Raw genomic sequence first — 17,088 nt, 5'->3', positions numbered from 1 at the left:
GCAGCCCCTCAGCTGGTCCACCATGCGGCCAGCACCAGAGGTGAGCCTCGCTCCCTGTGTTCGCCTCTCCTTTTCCTGCCCCTCCTCAGAGCCAGTTGGCAGGATTTATAGGGCTGTCCCAGCGACACACCATCTCAGTAACTGCAGAATGGCAGTTGTAAAAAATCCCATTTGCCAGGGTATTAGAATCCCATTAGCACTCCCGATGGAGAAATAACCCCGACCCTTCAGAAGGAATTACAGATATTCGGGCACCAGCATTTGGAGTGTTATAGGCCCTTCCCCAGTTTGGGTGATCACACCAGCAGACATAAAGCCTCAGGCACCAGATGTCCTTGGTCCGTAAACCCCTTGAGAAAAGTCTTAGGAACGCTGTATGAAAGGGCTTCTAGTAATAAACAGGCTTGGGATAATCACAAGGAGTGGTTGACACAGGACTCTCCGATTTGTCTATGCTTGAGGATGAGTCATTTTAGGGGAAGCCAGGTTTAATTCGACCATTTTCTTACAACCTCCTATATCCTTTTCTTTCCTTCCCACCATGCTAACTCCATTGCCCAAGTTAAAATTGACATGGAATAGAAACACGGACAAACTTCTCACACATACAGATTGCCAAAACACAATCACCTGCAAAATTAAAGGATAGTAACAGAGGTGCATTGTTGTATATCTAGTCAAATTGTCTCACTTTATAAATGAAAAAACAAGGGGCTCAGAGGGGCAAAGTAACTTGCACAAGGTCACATGGCCAGTTAAATTGAAGCCTCCTCATTCCCTGTCTAGTGTTCCTGCTACTGCACTGCTTTCCAGTGAAGGGAAAGACAGTTCTCAGCGTGGTGTGGCCTCCTCAACTCTGGGCATTTCAGAACACGGGCTCTGAATCCCCTGAGTGGCCATCCATCTCCTTCCCATGGGTGTGAGTGTGTGCATGTGTGTGTGAACATCTCAGAACACTCTGCCATGGTGTTAAGTACCGAAGTCAGGAAAGCCAGTCCTAGAACCCAGATTTGCCATGTGCTAGTTGTGTGACCTAGGACAAATTATTTATCCAGTTTAAAGCTCAGCTTCTTCATCTGTAAAAAGGGGGTAAGTAATGGCACTATGTTACTTGCAGAATCTTGGAAATCTTGTTAAAATGCCAATTCTGATTCAAAAAGTTTGGGGATAGAGATAGAGATTTAGCATTTTTAACCATTCCCAGATAATAATGATGCTGCTGTTTCTGGTACAACACTTTTCTGATCAAGGCAAGTCTTATGAAAATTAAACACAATTAAACATATAAAGTCCTTCACACAGTGGGAGTAATTATTCAATAAATGGGAGTTGTTAGTATTCCATGTTTGACATTTATTTGGACCATATACCATAGATTCAGGAGTATTTTAAAAGACCTACTCTGTGTTGTGAATTGAACTGGCATACAGTGACATCTTGTCATCTAAACCTCTAACTACTCCCATAGGGCAGGGAATATTACCCCTATTTCTTAGGTGTGGAGAATGAGACTCAGAGAGATTAGTGTCTTCCTAGTGGTCAAGTGGGAGGTAGGTTTCATGATGCTAAGACCAGGCCTCATTCCACCTGCCTCTGTATGGAGGGGCATCCCATGTTCACATCAATGCCCTCTGCCTGTTGCCGGCCAGCTGTGATATTGCTGAGGATGGGTGGGTTAACTCCACCAAGTACATATGGACATATGGATTCTGAGATACGATCACCACTAGCCAAAAGAAGAGAAGGGTGCGGCGGGCACATGTGCAAGCAGGAGGAACGGAAGGGGGCCAGCTGATGGATGCACAATGGCAGGAAATGTACAGATCAATAGAGATCCAGGGAGTTTGACAGCTGACAGGCGTGGGGGGGGGGGGTAGCAGCACCCAGATGGTCATACAGCATGCAGACCAGGGAGAGTTGGGAAGAGTCATCAATCTCGGTCAAGGTAGACAAGCCCAGAGACAAACAGAGCAGCAGCATATGGGATTTTGGCAACAGCATCTGTGAACGAGCACCCTGGTGCTGTGTGAAATGACTCCAAATTCCATTTGGAGCTGGAAACGGGCTGTGCAATGGTGCTGGTCTATTTTAAATCCCAGTTTTCTGCCAAGAAATTCATTGGGCAAGCCAGCCCTGCCAAGCCCCAAGGAGTCCACCAGGGCTGAGCTGGGCGGCTGTGGTTCTAGCTGATGTACAGCAGTTGGGGGCAGCCCCCAAATTTGAGGGTGTTCCCTTCCAGGAGAGGAGAGGCACCCATGTTTGCCCCTGGGAACCTGAGCCTGGTGGGTCTGCATTCTGAAGCCAGAGTGGACAGAGGTAGCCAGCTCAGGCTGGAGCCAGGTGTGTGACTGTGGAAGGCAGAGAGAAGGGCGTGGGCAGTGGCAGCTGGGGGCGGGAGGGAGGTCCTGGTTTGAGGAGTCCTCAGAAGCATCGGTCAAAGGGAGCCAGGCTGGCACCTTTTTTGGAACCCAATTCCCATTTAAGGCAGTGGCTCTGGCTTTCCTGCTCAGACCTGCCTGGCCTTGAAGCAAAAATATCCCCTTCGTTGTTGGTACAGGGGTTGTTGAAGGCATCTGAGTTAACCTCTACTCCAGTTAATTTAACCTCTAACACAGCAGCTAATTATGTTAGAGAAAAATGCACAACCATGCCACCTAGCCTACGATTCAATGTATAACTTCCCATGTCAGGTGGGCCTGAGGTCACCCAATGATCCTACACGTGTTCCTAGTAACTGAGCTCTTCTTTGCTCCAGAGCTGAACACCTTACCCGCTTTCTCCTCTTCTCTTCTCTCTCGGTGAGGACCTCAGGAGCCAGAAACAATCAGAAGGAAACCGTGACACTTAATCTCTCCTCCCCAAATCTACCCCACGTGGTTCTATTCTAACCTGGCCTCCCGTTTCCGCCGAGTGAACAGTCCCTGCTCTACCTAGAGACAACCCCTTGCCTGCGCTCAGGATTCCACATACACTGCCTCCACTTTTCCCTGCTCAGAATGTGTTCCTGTCCCTTTGTTTCTGCATTGTCAATGGCTTCCTTGTTGCTGGATAATTCCTGTCGTCCTGCGAACACAGCATGCAAGTGTCTTCATTGTCTCCCATGTGCAAACAGACAGACAGACAACATGACCAAACGGCCCTCTCCACTCTGCGTCCCTCTCTTCTCTCTGGCATTTGGAACCTCTCTAGAAAGCTGTCTGCTTCCTCTGCCTGCGCTTGCCCCTTGCCCATTTTCTCTCAACAGAACCCAGTCTGGCTTTCACCACCTCCAGGCTGCAGGAAGCGTACCTTGTCAAGAATATAATGACTTCTACCCTGCCAAAGCCAGCTCAGTTCTCGGCCCTCATCCTCCTAGATGTCCACAAACGCATTCCACAAGTGTCTTGTTCAACATCACTGGTGTGCAGGGTCCAGTCTTGGGTGCCAGGGATCCATCTCTAAATAAACAAGAGACCCAAAAGTCCCTGCACCTGGGAAGCTGTGTTCTAGCGAGATGATGGATGACACCTAAACCAAGCAACAAGCAAACACCTGACCTGTGCAGGAAGGCCACCAGACACACTGGAAGATGGCCAGCGGCGCTGGCCCGGCCGGCCACTCACGCTGTCGCGGCCCCTCCCTCACCTCCGTGCTCTGTGCAGTGCTCCCGGAATCTCCTTCCTCCCCCACCTGTCCGCTGGCCTCAGCTCTTCCTCCTTTCCTCCCAGCACTGCGGGGCCTCGGTCCCTCCTCTCCCCTTGTCTTAGTCAGTTTGAGTTGCTGTAAGAAAATGCCATAAACTGGGCGGCTTAAACAGAGAAAATTAAACAAAAGACATTTTTTTCTCACAGTTCTGGAGGCTGGATGTCCCAGATCAAGGCACCAGCAGATTCGGTGTCTGGTGAGGGCCTCAGAGATGGTTGGTGCCTTCTCCCTATGTCCTCACATAGTGAAAGGGGTGGAGGTCTTTCTCAGGTCTCCTTTATTAGGGCACTAATCCAATTCAGGAGGACTCTGTCATCATGACCTAATCACCTCCCAAAGGCCCCACCTCCTAATACCATCACCTTGGGGGTTAGGATTTCAACATATGAACTTTGAGGGGACACAGCATAGAGGCCGCAGCATTCCTATCCTTTGTCTACACATCCTCTGTGTGCACTTGCCTAGTTCAGCACTTTAATACCATATAAAGGTCCATGTCTCCAGCCTCCACCCTTCCCTTACACTTCAAATTCACAGATCCAATCGCCTCCATGACATCTCCATTGGGACTCTAATAGATGTCTCAAACTTAACATGTTCACGCCAGAGCTCTTGATTTCAGGACCATCATTACACCACACAGGTGTGCACGCACGCACGCACGCACGCACACACGCACACACACACACACACCTGTCCTTCCTCTGGACTTCCCCATTTTGATAAATGGTGTCACCACTCAACCAGTCACTCAGGCTGAAACTCTAGTCATCACCTTTTATTTCTCTTACCCCCTACTCTACATCCAATAATGCAGCAAATGCTGTCATAACTGGACCTCTGAAACATAGTCAGGATCTACTGGTTTTGTATTAATTTTGCTGCAATAGCCCTCGTTGCTATAATCTCTACCCTGGGCTGGCAAAATCCTGGTCCTTGTTCCCTCCAACACGTATCCAGAATGACCTTTTGAACATACTAATCAAACCACAGCATCCCTCTCTTGAGGAGCCTCCAGTGGCCTCCCATGGGCTCAGAATGGCATGCAGGCTCCCTGCACATCATCTCCTGCAGTTCCTCCTCATCCATGCTCCAGCATAACACCCGTGCCCAAGCACGTCCTCCACCCCTTCTTTTGCCTGGAACATTTTTCCTCTGGCTACTTTCACAGCTGGCTCCTTTTCATCTGCCTAAAAGTTACCTCCCCAGAGAGGCCCTTGCTGACCACTCTACCCGCAGTTATCACCTCTCTCTCCAATCTTCACTACAGGAAGGACAGAGCAGAGCTGTGCAGGGATTGAGAAGTTTGGAACCCACGGCTGCTAATCCTATGCTGGGAATGAGAAAGCACACTGGTCCTGCACCGCCTGGCACCAAGCATGGCCTCCTGCATGGGGGCAAGGCTGGGGTGCAGCAGAGCACAGCAGAGCACCTGCAGTCTTTCCAGCAAGTTCCACTGCACCCACCACTGCCAGTGACGCGCAGCCCTCCTATCCCTTGATTTATGCCAGAACACACATCACCCAGGGTTTTCACTGGCAGTGATGTAGCTTCCCAAAGAGGGCAAATGATTCATAAAATAACAAAGATAAAAAAGTAATAGAAATATGTATACAGCTGACACATATTTCTGATTTGACTGAGGTACATATCAAAAGCACAGGGCACTCGCAGAGCCTAGCAATGCAGGTGGAGGGAAACCTAATCTGGTTTGGGGGCTCAGGAGATTTTCTAAACTCAACATATTAAAAAAACCCCACAAAACCAGAGAAGGCCTGTGTGGTGGGAGGTTCATGAGTGCCGTGAGATGAAGATGAAGGAAGCAGAGGACAAGACGGATTTGTGAACTTTCTTCCCCAAGAAGGGGAAGCCAGTTTAGAGTTTAAAGCAAAAAAATGATGATTCCATCTGTGTTTTTGTTTTTTTTTTTTTTTTGTCTTTTTGTGACCGGTAAGGGGATCAACCCTTGGCTTGGTGTTCGCCCGCACCGCACTCAGCCAGTGAGCACACCGGCCATTCCCATATAAGATCCGAACCCGCGGCGTGAGCGCTGCTGCGCTCCCAAGCGCTGCACTCTCCCGAGTGCGCCATGGGGCTGGCCCTCCATCTGTGTTTTTAAGAGGACATTCTGGAATTCTGTGGAAGATGGACTGGAAAGAAGGAAAGGTGACATGTGGAAGAGGAGTGGAGCGGTTGGGGCAGGAAAGGATGTGGATACGTGGTGACAGTGCAGATGAGGGGAGAGTGCAGGGTGAGCAGGCATTTCACCCATCTCAGCCCATCGTGACTTTGTGAAGTCGTCATCACGACACCCCCAGTAGGATGAGGAGGCTGAGGCTTGGAGCGGATGGGTACCTAGCACCGAGCTGTTAAGTAACAGCATAGTATTTGAACCACGTCTATGGACCTCAAGAACATTTTATTTGTCTATCACATCACTTACTCCAAAAAGAATGCATAGAACCATCTGACCCACGTCTCCTGACATTTTCATATCAAATTATGGACACCTGCTTTGTGGTCATAACGTCTTCCATTGCTCCACAAGCTGTAATAATCATTGTGTTTTGTTGTCTAGCTCGACTGGACTCTGGAGCGTGCCTCCAACTGCTGGAATGGCATGTCCTGGGGGCCGCTTGGCCAAGTGATGCTGGCTCACGGGACTGTGGAATGCACAGGTCACATCTCCTGCCTGGAATTGACACAGGCAAGACAATGCCAGGCAGAAGTCCCTGTGGCATGCGCTAGCATCCTCCTGCTTACCAGCAGGTGCCTCCAGAGGAGGGCAAGAGAGAACAAAGGAGATCAAATGAGAAGCCCAGCAGTGGTCACCCCTCCTGGCTGCTCTGGGCCTGCCTGACCCCCCCAGTTCCTTCCAACAGAGCTCCCTTTCAGGCCAGCTCAGCCCAGAGGCCACCATTCCAGAATAGGAATGAGCTGCTCATGTATATGCAAATGCCAAGATGGGAAGGCAGGCTGGGGGAATTAGCATTTTTAATGAATCAAGACCACAGGGAAAGAGCAGATGTAATGGGCAATAACTTGCTCTGGTTTCCTTTTTCTTTTTTTGGGGGGGGGAGGTAAAGGAGGGCAAGGTCATGGGCAGGGGTAGAGGTCAGAGCCAACTGCAGGACTCAGAAGAAACATAATCATGGTAATAAAAACAACATAATTAATAAAGTAACAATTCAAAATATTTAATATTATTTCAGTAACTCTTAGCAAGCACTCAACAAATGTTACCTACATGCCAAGAAACATGTGTATCAATCTTCCTAACCACTCTGGAAGGTGGAGAGTATCACCATCTGCATCTCACAGGAGGCAAAGCTCAGCTCTGTCTGAGGTCACATCACCAGGACGCAGTGGAGCCAGGACTTGAACTCAGGTCTGTCTGGCTGCTGAGCCCATGCTCCTGACCTCTGGTCAAAGCTGCCTCTATCCACAGGCATTTTTTAAGGTGGTCGCACCCTCCACGGGGGCACCTTGCAGCAGGCATGGGCTCTCAAGAGGAAGCGCCTCTGGGAAGCTGCAATCTTTGGCACAAACTGGGGAGACGGAGGCCCATTCAAAGGGGTCTCTCCCCGCAGACCAGAGCATCACACAGCCAAGTTTCTCCTCCAAAACCTGAAGAGCCTTGCTCTGAAGCAAAGCCCAGTCTCCAAGTTATCAATTAGCTGGTGGAAAGAAATCAGTAACAGCAGATCCCATCTCTGTTCAGTGGGAGCTGGGAGGTGTGAGCGCTGGCTGAGTTCCCTGGCTGTCTGTGCCACTGGGGGGGCTTCAGAGACCCTCGTGCCTGTTCTGAAGTTGCTGTTGTATTCATATCACCATGCTAATGATGTTAACATCACCTGACTTTCGCTGGCAGGGCAGGGGGTGGGGGTGCTGCCCTGTCAGCCACACACTGATCTAGGATTCATGTCAGGCACTAACAGCTTTACAGAATACCTTATTGAACTCAATACGCTAAATGCTCCGAATAAGCTGATGGAAATGCTGGGTCAAATGACCCTCCCCCCCCCAACCCCAGTGAAGAGGGCTTTGCTCTTTTTTACCCACTCAGCATGTGGCTCCCAGGAGCTTCTTGTGGTCCCTCTAGGGGAGAGAAGAAGGGGATGGGGTGATGGACCCGGCCTCAGCGCTCTCTTACCCTTGGCCTTGGTCACACCTGCCCTGGTCTGGCCAGGGGGTTTCTCCCTGCTTTGTCTGCAGCCAAGATGCTGTCTTGGTGTAGGCCCTTTCCCAGCTGACCACAACTGGTCAGAGAGCAAGGTGGAGTTTTCAGAAATGCTACAAATAGCACAGGGCTCAGCTGTGGAGTCATCGGGTGCCCCCTCTTTCTTCGACAGGAGGCTGAACCCCAGCTGGCTGTCAGCAGGACATTGAAAGCATCCTTGTTTGTGGTGAAAGGGGTGTAAAAGCCACTGTTTAGGTTCTCAGCCATGAACCCTAAATCCCAGAACAGGAAAGAACCCCCAGAAGCCTCGTCCTTCCTAGTCCTACTGTGGGGACTGCACTGGACAATCCCAATGGAGGACAGGCACAAGAAGGGACGTGAAGGGTATGTTTCATTCTGAGCATCTGGCCCACTGGTCATTCACGTGCTTCCACAGAAGTCGCCTTTCCTTCCACCCCAATGAGTTCAGTTTTGAATTCTGCCAAATATCTCACTTTGCCTCTCGCCCGAGGTGGAAGACAATTCATATTTCTTGCAATCACTTTCAAATTCTTGGCATCCGTTTTGATAAACTGACACCTCTTTCACCCTCTAGGGTCCTCTTTTGCTAGCAAAACCATCCCGCCGGTGAGGTGGGCGCGTCGCCGCCTGCGCATTCCCCACGGAAGTTTCTGTTTGAGGAGCAGGGCGGGCTGGGAGTGGGAGTGTGGAGCTGACTTTAACCTGGGGCCTTTGCTGAGCCTGGAGGAGGCCAGGCCTGCTCCCGCGGCTGGAACAGCGCACAGGGGCCGCCCCGGGGGCACCGCACTCTGCCCCAACCCCGTTTCCAAGCCAGCCCCTTCTGGCTGCGCTCGCAGCAGGCGGCGGTGCGTGATCTCAGCACCTGACCCCCGGAGAAGACAGGGAACCTATTCCCGAGTATCTACCACGTGCCCGCATGGGTTGGGGGAGGCAGCTCCGGGAAAAGTGGTGGGAGCCACAAGTTTGCGGGGCACAGAGCCACAAGTCAGCCCCCGCTGCCGCACAGGCAGCGCCCACGGGCGCGCCTCCCAATCAGCCTGATTGCAATCAGCCCGGAGCCGCGTGCATTGAACTGAGCTGCGAAAACAAGCAATCTGCAAAATGCACGTCAAAAATCACAAACGACGACAACACAAACAACCAACGGGGGAGGGGGAGTGCGGGGAGGAAAGACAGCCCACAGCAGGCCTCCTTGAGTGGTGGGCTGCCCTGGCCTGGCCGTGCCTGGGTCTAGGCTGGAGCTGGTGGCTGTGAGTGCTGGGCCAAAGAGCCAAGAACCCCTGGAAGGGGGCAGGGGGAGCCAGGACCATGTCAGCCCTTCAATCAGTCTCTTTTACTACTAATTTTCCCTCATGTTTTTTAATTTAATTCTCAGCCTCCTTCAAATACCAGTCAATGAACCGTCCAAATTTCCTCCAAATACCCTTGAAAATGTTGAATTATGCAATTAAGGATGGTGTAATACGATAATATGAGGAGAAATGTTGTCATACATATTTTAATGAGGCGCAGGCTTGGGAGGGAGAGAGGGAAAGAGAGAAAGCCATTTCCTAGAGCTGCCTTTACCCGCCTCCTGGTGACAGCTTCATCTGCTTTACTGTTCCAATCCTGCCTTCCACACAAACCCCAAAATGAACATTCACAGTGGATGGGACCCTGGAGGGTACAGCTGTGTGTATTCAGGTCAGGGGTTGTTTGCAGGAGTGCAAGGCACTTGCCAAACAGCAGTCAAAAATCCAGGGTTCAGGTATAGTCTGCTCAAGTCTCTCTGAACCCCATACTTCTCTATGGTAACACTGGGAAATAATAATACCTTTTACTAAAGTTGTAGAAGTGCTGTGGATTGATTGAATTGTGTCCCCAAATTTCATATATTAGAAGCTTAATTCCCACTGTAACTGCTGAGAGTGGGAAATCCTATTATGGTAATTGGAAGGTGGGGCCTGGAAGAGGTGATTAGACTGTAGGACTATGCCATAGTGAATGGATTAATAATGGTGATCGGGGTGTGGTTCTGAGGGCTTTAAAAGAAGAGCAGATGAGAGGTTAGTCTCTCTGCTCTGCCATTTTCTGCCAAATGAAACTCCTGGGTCACTGTTGCCACCACCAAGACCCTCACCAGATGTGTTCCCTGGATTTTGGACTTCCCAGCCACTGAAACTGTAAACAATAAATTCCATTTTCTTATAAATTATCCAGTTCCAGGTATTTGTTATTATTAGGTTCGGGGAGGATCACTTAAGATGGCCCACTCAAAAATACTCAGAATGGAGGGTCCCACCCTATGAGCCTTACCCACAAAGTAAGAAGACAAAGAAACTCTACCACAACAGAACTCCAAGCCATCGGTCCCCTCTGAAACCCTCCTTTACATTCTAAGGGAACCAATAATCACAAACCTAAAAATCACCTAATTAACATGTGGCCTCAGCAACTCCCATTGGATATTTCATTTAAATCCTCATTAACATAAGCTATGGCCAATCAGAACAACACAACTCACCACAGGAAGAAATAGAAGCACAACCTCCTGCGGGGAGAAGGGGCTAAGTTCTGTCCCTAGGCCTCCCGCGCCTCCTGTCCCAATAAACTCCTAGCCTGACCTCTCATCTCCATACCAATTCTTTCCAAAACTTTCACTTATAAACAGCAGAAATGGACTAATACAATATAAAGACGCTTTAGAAACTGAAGACTACCATAGCTGAAATTTTTCAATACACAATGTAATATAATGAAAAGTGCACAAGAGTTGGCTTTTGGTTCCAACATGACAACTTACTAGTTGGGTGATCATGAATAAGTCATTTGCAATTTTAGATTTTAATTAATCACCCATAAAATAAGAGTAACAGCAACTATCTTGCCAACTTTTCAGGGCTATTACGATTGTAAGTGAGAAGCTTTATGTAAAATTGTTTGATAACAGCACAGTGCTATACAAATGCGAAGGTATTGTGAGTTGTGTAGCTCACAGCCTCTGGAGCTGTAGGACTCCCCCAGGGGCAGGCAGAGTGACCTAGTGTGAGGTCTTGCATCTAGCTGTGTCTGCTTTCCCCTGTTTACAAAGTGGGTGTGACAATGGAAACTATCAAATGAGTTAATATATATAAAGTGCTCAAAATAGTGCCTGGTACAATAACTAAACATGTGACTTAGCTATTTTTGTTGGTATTATTATAGGCGATATTATTACTCTCCCAGTGCCCCCAAATCTTGACCAGATCTGAGTGTGCCCTGTGGCCTTAAGGTTCTGTTCCCATTTCTACCTCTGCAGCCACTGGATAAGACAACATTCTTCTCTGCTTTTTCTTTGCTTTTCTCATTTCTCATCTTATCTTGCTCTGGTAGCCTCTGATTCTCTGTCCTCCCCAGAAATACAACCTCGATAAGTCATTTTACACTGAGCGTGGTTCCTCCATAGTGTGAGGAACTCCATAGCACCAACTCCAGGATTTTGTTAATATCTTCACATTGCCTTTGACAGTGGAGTCTCTGGTCCAGATACAGACATGGCCCAGATTCTCATACAATTTTGAGGTGCTCTTTAAGAAAAGAAAAAAAACATGCAATTACAAATATCAAAATAGGTATGCCTATGAGTATTTATTTAAAATGAGAAGTCACAAGTGCTAATTTTTTTAAAAGCTGAAAAATATAAATATCAGAAACTCCAGCAAATTAACATTTTGCTATTATCTCCCCAAAACAATTCTGTAATATTTTTCTTATATTCTTAGCTATATAGTTTTTAATCACTTCTTCACATGTTAACAATTCTATATTACCATTTTCTATAGAAAGAATAGCAAGATAATTTAGTACATACTCTAACATGGTTAGTTGATTTTTTAAACTGATAGCTCAGGACAGTTTCTTTTAACCTCCCAAATCATGGCTGGTATGCAATGTCATGGAAATTCTTAGGATTTTGGTATGGAAAGACAACTAGTGATTTTCTTTCATTTAGGTGCTATGATATTTGGAAGAATTTTCCACAGACTAGCTTCAAGTCCCCTACATTTCAAAACTTATTTCTCCTCCACACCCAGCCTTTTCCCAATGCTGAGCTCCTTGGGATAAATTCATACTGCAGTGTGACGTCTGCAGGACACTGTGCTGTGCTGTAGCCAGCAGGCACATTTGTGAAAGCCATCTTTACATCAGAACAGCTAGCAAGAATCTAATATGCTTGGATGTGATCTGAAGTATATAATGCACATCTGGCTAAACCAAAACTAAATGCATCCCAGCTCAGTTCCTCCTGGGTGGATCCCAAAATGCATATGGCCACTCCAGTGCCACTCAAAATATGATGAATATTATATCAGATTAAAAGTAATAGGAATCCTGATTGATTACAGTTAAAAATGTTTTACCTTAATACAGTTTATAAAATATGATTATATCAGATTAAAAGTAATAGCAGTCCTGACTGACTACAGTTAAAATGTCTTACTTTAATCCAGTTTATAAAACATGACCAGGTGACTATTTTCTTAGTGCCCCTTCCAGGGCCTTGTAGGCAGCCAGCACAAGTGACGGGCCCACTTTCTGTTACCTATGGCTTCATAACACACCATCCCAAAACTTAACGGGTCAAGGCCTTCTTAGGTGGTCCAGCCTCAGAGGAGCACCTGGCTGAATGCAGCCACATGGATAAGCCCAGCCAGCACCGTGTGGAACACAGTCAGGCCACCCTGCTGGGCCTTGCGCAAACTGCAAAATCACAAGCAAGTAAATGGTTATTGTGGTTTTAAGTCACTAAGATTTGGGAGGGTTTTCTGCCCAGCAATTGATAATGAAAACAGCAGCAGACAACCACATTTTACCTAGGAGTGTGATGCTGCCGTCGCAAATACCTAAGACCTGCGGGGCTGGCTCTGGGATCATGTGGCAGGCTAGAGGGACAGAGGATAATGTTCACAGAGGTATGGAGAGTGGTGAGTGAGTGAGTAGAGTATAAACTTGGGTAAGGCCAAGTCAGATGTTGAGCGGGCCAAGTGAGTTCTTTCAGTAGTGTGTGCTGAGGTGTTGCAAAAGAGAGGAGAGCCAAGGTTGAATTGATCAGTTTTCAAGTAGAATTTAGAGGAGATATAGGGGCCCAAGGCAGCTTCTCCAGTTAGCAAGAGATTCCCAAAGTATGGGCCTCAGGGAAAAGACCACGTCAAGGCTGTGGCTGGGGGACCCCTTGTTGAGACCTCGAGAAGATTGAAGGCGGTGCTCCCTGACCCTCTGAGCCTAATAGAAGGACGCTAGGAACACAAGAGCGTTGTCCCGCAGCAGCTTCTCACCCAGAAAGTGGCAGAGAGTGACAGCCGCAGAAGGAATTAGGTCGGAAGCCCGGCAGAACCCCCATGCCACTGATAGATGACACATGGTTCTTAAAGGGAACGGTCCCGATGAGAGAACCGCCAGGCTCAACAAAGGGACGAGGAAGCGCAACGTGAAAAGCAGCGTCTGGGCCTTGGCTTCCTGGGGAGAGTGGGCTGAGAAAGCCGTCCAGCCGCGAGCGGGGCCTCATGAGAACGAAGGCTGAACCTCGGGGCAAAGCCAAGAGTCCAGAAGGTGGACCCAGCAGCTGAAGAGAACATGAGCCTGACCTTGACACTGCTCAGAGCAAATCCTCTGTGCCCAGGAGAGCTGAATGGGCATCAGGTGCCCTACTGGGTTTCAGCATCACAGCAGGCCATGGCTGCAAGGCCCTTCCTGTCCCTCTCCATTGTGAATGGCAGTGTTGACTGCAACTATCCTATTCCTGTATGAGCATTAGATCACAATTACATGTTGAAAATGGGGGGATTTCACTTGTTTTTTCAGTTCATAGTTCTTAAGCCCAAGAAGTTCCACATCCGCATCTGAGATACTGGGCTTCAGCTTGATGTCATAATGGGATGAAAATGTGGGGTGTCTTGGAAAGAGGTGGGTATATTCTCCACATTGGAAGGGTGTGAGTGGCTGTGAGAACGCAGATGAAAAGAGGCCCCTCGGGGGCCCTCCCGCCACCATGCGTGAGCCCGCTGCACTTCCCACCATGCACAGAGCCCACCTTCCTCTTCTGGAGCCCGGGCTGGCCTGCAGCTTGCTCTGACCAGTAGGATGAGACAGACCGATGCTGTGCCAGCTCCTGACCTATAGGAGTAGGAGGCCTGACAGATTCTGCATTTGCCCTTCTGGAAGCCAGCTGCCACAGAAGGAAGTTCCGGCTAAATTATTGAACGATGAGAGATCGTGTGGAGAGAGCAAAGTTGAGTGCAGGAGAATCGAGGACCCCAGATATGTGAGTGGAGCCTTCTTGTGTGTTCCAGACCCAGCTGAATTCCCAGCTGAATGCAGCTGCATGAGTGGCTCCAGCTGACACCCCAAGAAGCACAACCACCCAGACACCCATGGATATATACGAAATAATAAATCATTCTTGTTCTAAGCCCCCATGTTTGGGGACTATTGTGCAGCAAGGCATCATGGACAGAGCCTGAGGTTTAAATTTCATTAGCTTCATGGTGAATCCACCTCTTGTGTGAGACCGAGGAAGAAGGAGGTGACTCCCCCGCATGCAGCCACATGAGGGAGGACCACACATTGGCTCTGCGTGTTGACTGTTCACCATCGTCCCACCCCTGGTACATCATTCTCTCCCCAACTTTACTCTGCCCTGCTTGGTGCCAAGGAATGCTTGCCCCACCTGCTGCATCACTGTCCTTGCTGTCTGGCTTCTATTGGGTTTGGAAAGGTTTGACAAGGAAAGTGGTCCTTTTCCCTGTTCCCTCCATGCTTTGGGGATGCCACCTGAAGTGGCTGAGCCTCCCAAGGCAGAGATCCCAGCAGGCAGACCCTCCTCCATGGGTCTGGCTCCCACTTGGCTCCAGAACAGTGTCTGTTTCCCTTTTGCTTTCAGGCCTGGAGGAAATAACAGCTTCCCCTGACTGGGAATCACTGGGTGCCTTGACATTTCTCGTAGATTTCCTTTGTCCTGCCCACAACCTCTGTAAATTGTCTCCTCAACACCATGTCTTCATTTGAACCAAATAGAAGTCTGTTTTCTACTGTTATCTGCCTGATAAACTCCCGCATACTAGTCCCCAAATTCTGCATCCTAATAAGCAGAAAGAAAAAAAATGACTATGGAACAGGAAGTCATAGATTCTGGATTTTAATTGGGTTTACAATTTACTAGCTTGGTAACCTTGAACAAATTAATTAACATATCTGAGTCATAATTTCCTTGAGTTAAACTGGAAATCATAATAACCTACTTTACAGGGTTAGGTTTGGGGCAGCCATTATTCACCAGGCCCTGAGTCCTAAATACAGAACATATTAGGCACTAGATTTAAATTCATCAGGGTACTGAGTTGAGAGTCCTTCATCCCTTCCAGAGTTCAGCCATTATCAAGACATCAAGGCTATCGTGAGAGTTTAAAATAAAGAAACATAACCCTTGAACTGAAAGAGCTTGGCCACTATCATGGCAGGTTTCCAGTGGCCCAGGGACTGCTGGCCCAGGGACCGGTGGCCCAGGGACCGGAAGAGGATTTGGACAGGCCCTCCTGGTGGTGGAGCTGAGGTCAGACACAGGAGGGCACCACCCTTTACTGAGGTTTCCCACTGATGAGCAAGCAGGTGTGTGCCTCTGCTGGATGAAGAGCTGGTGGCATTACAGAGAGTAAACGGGATAATAAGTTATCAAAAGATCTTCTCTTTGTAATCAGAGGGCCGCTCCGGCTGTTCCTGGGCATTATGCATTATTTATGGCCCATTCAGTGCTGGCATCTCGCTATTTGTCTGCTTTCTGAGAGGGGTGGCAGAAAAAGAAATCTCTGACACAGCAATTGTGAGCAAGGCTAAGTGAGAGGGAAATGAGAGGACAGGCAGAAGGAAAAGTTGGAGAGGAATGTGGACAGAAAGGGAAAGAAGGACAAAGAAGAGGCTGGCAGTCTGCATGGGTGATTGGGGTTGTTCAGCTTGGCCTCAAGGGAACCCAGTGCCTTAGGAAACTGCTCCAAATTCCAGTGGATCTGGAAAAGGAGTATTGTGTATTTTATGTCCCCCTGATTGCTGACCAGTGAACCTGGATCTGGGAAATCCTTTCTGCCAGGCTCCAAAGGTTTAAGCAGGTGCAGAGCTAGGTGGCTGCACGTGAGGGCATGAAGAGACATCACATCTGAGAGCATCTCACTGCTGGGAATGAAGAGGAATTGGTGGTTGGCTCTGAGAACCTGAGATGGAGAAGACTGAGCAGAGTAACCAAGCAGCACGATGAATGGATTTCCTTGTGCAACCTGGGGTTCTGCAAGCCATCGATGGCTCTTCTGCCTGAAAATGGGATTTCAGGGTCCTGCTGGTAGCATGAATCAGCAAAGCTACATCCACCCCCACTTCTACTCCTAGCACCCAACTCACTGCCAAGTTCTGGAGGCAATAGACTTCCGTGTTTGTCTTCCTTTCTGAACACCCACAGCAATGCTCCTATTATCATTATCATCATTATCAAACACTAAATCTTTGCCAAGTGTCCTTCATTCTGCATTCTGTGTCAGGGAACTAATATTAACTGAGCCTCCAGTAAATGGTGCTTGCTCTGCTTGGTATTTAAATTGTGTTATCTAAATTAAGCCTTACAACAACCCTGTCAGATGTTACAATCCCCATTTTATAAAGGATATAACATGCTTAAAGAAATAAAGTAATTTGCCCAAGGTCACACAGCTCATCATAGGCAGAGTGTGGATTACAATCCATGCCTCAGCTCTCGGAGAAATAGACACCAACATCCTCCTCTTCTTCACAACCGTGCTTTTGAGGCTGCATTCAACGTTGGAGCTTGTCAGTCATTTATAAGCTTCTATAATAATATTTGCACTGCAGGAGCTGGGGATTAGTAGGTCCAAAAAAAAAAAAATGTATGAAATATCCACTTTAGCACCAGCACATGACACACAATCATAAGTTTAAAGAAAGTCCCAGGTTCCCACTGGGGGTGGTTGGAAGGCAATCTGATCTTCTTGGGTATCAAAATCCCCTCTGAAGGGGATGTTGGATAAAAAGCTGACTAATTACTAATTTACAGCTCATGCTCAGCTGCAACACAAATCTTATTACTTTTTTTTTTTTTTTTTTTTTAGGAATTAGTGATCCTGCCACACATCCTGAGAAATGAGCATGCCTTGGTAGTCAAAGACCAGGGCTTAGTACTCTCCTGG

This window comes from Cynocephalus volans, chromosome 4 (assembly GCF_027409185.1).
Source record: "Cynocephalus volans isolate mCynVol1 chromosome 4, mCynVol1.pri, whole genome shotgun sequence".
In the NCBI taxonomy this organism is placed as follows: domain Eukaryota; kingdom Metazoa; phylum Chordata; class Mammalia; order Dermoptera; family Cynocephalidae; genus Cynocephalus; species Cynocephalus volans.
The sequence above is the reverse complement of the archived record's forward strand: the minus strand, read 5'-3'. Positions refer to the sequence as shown.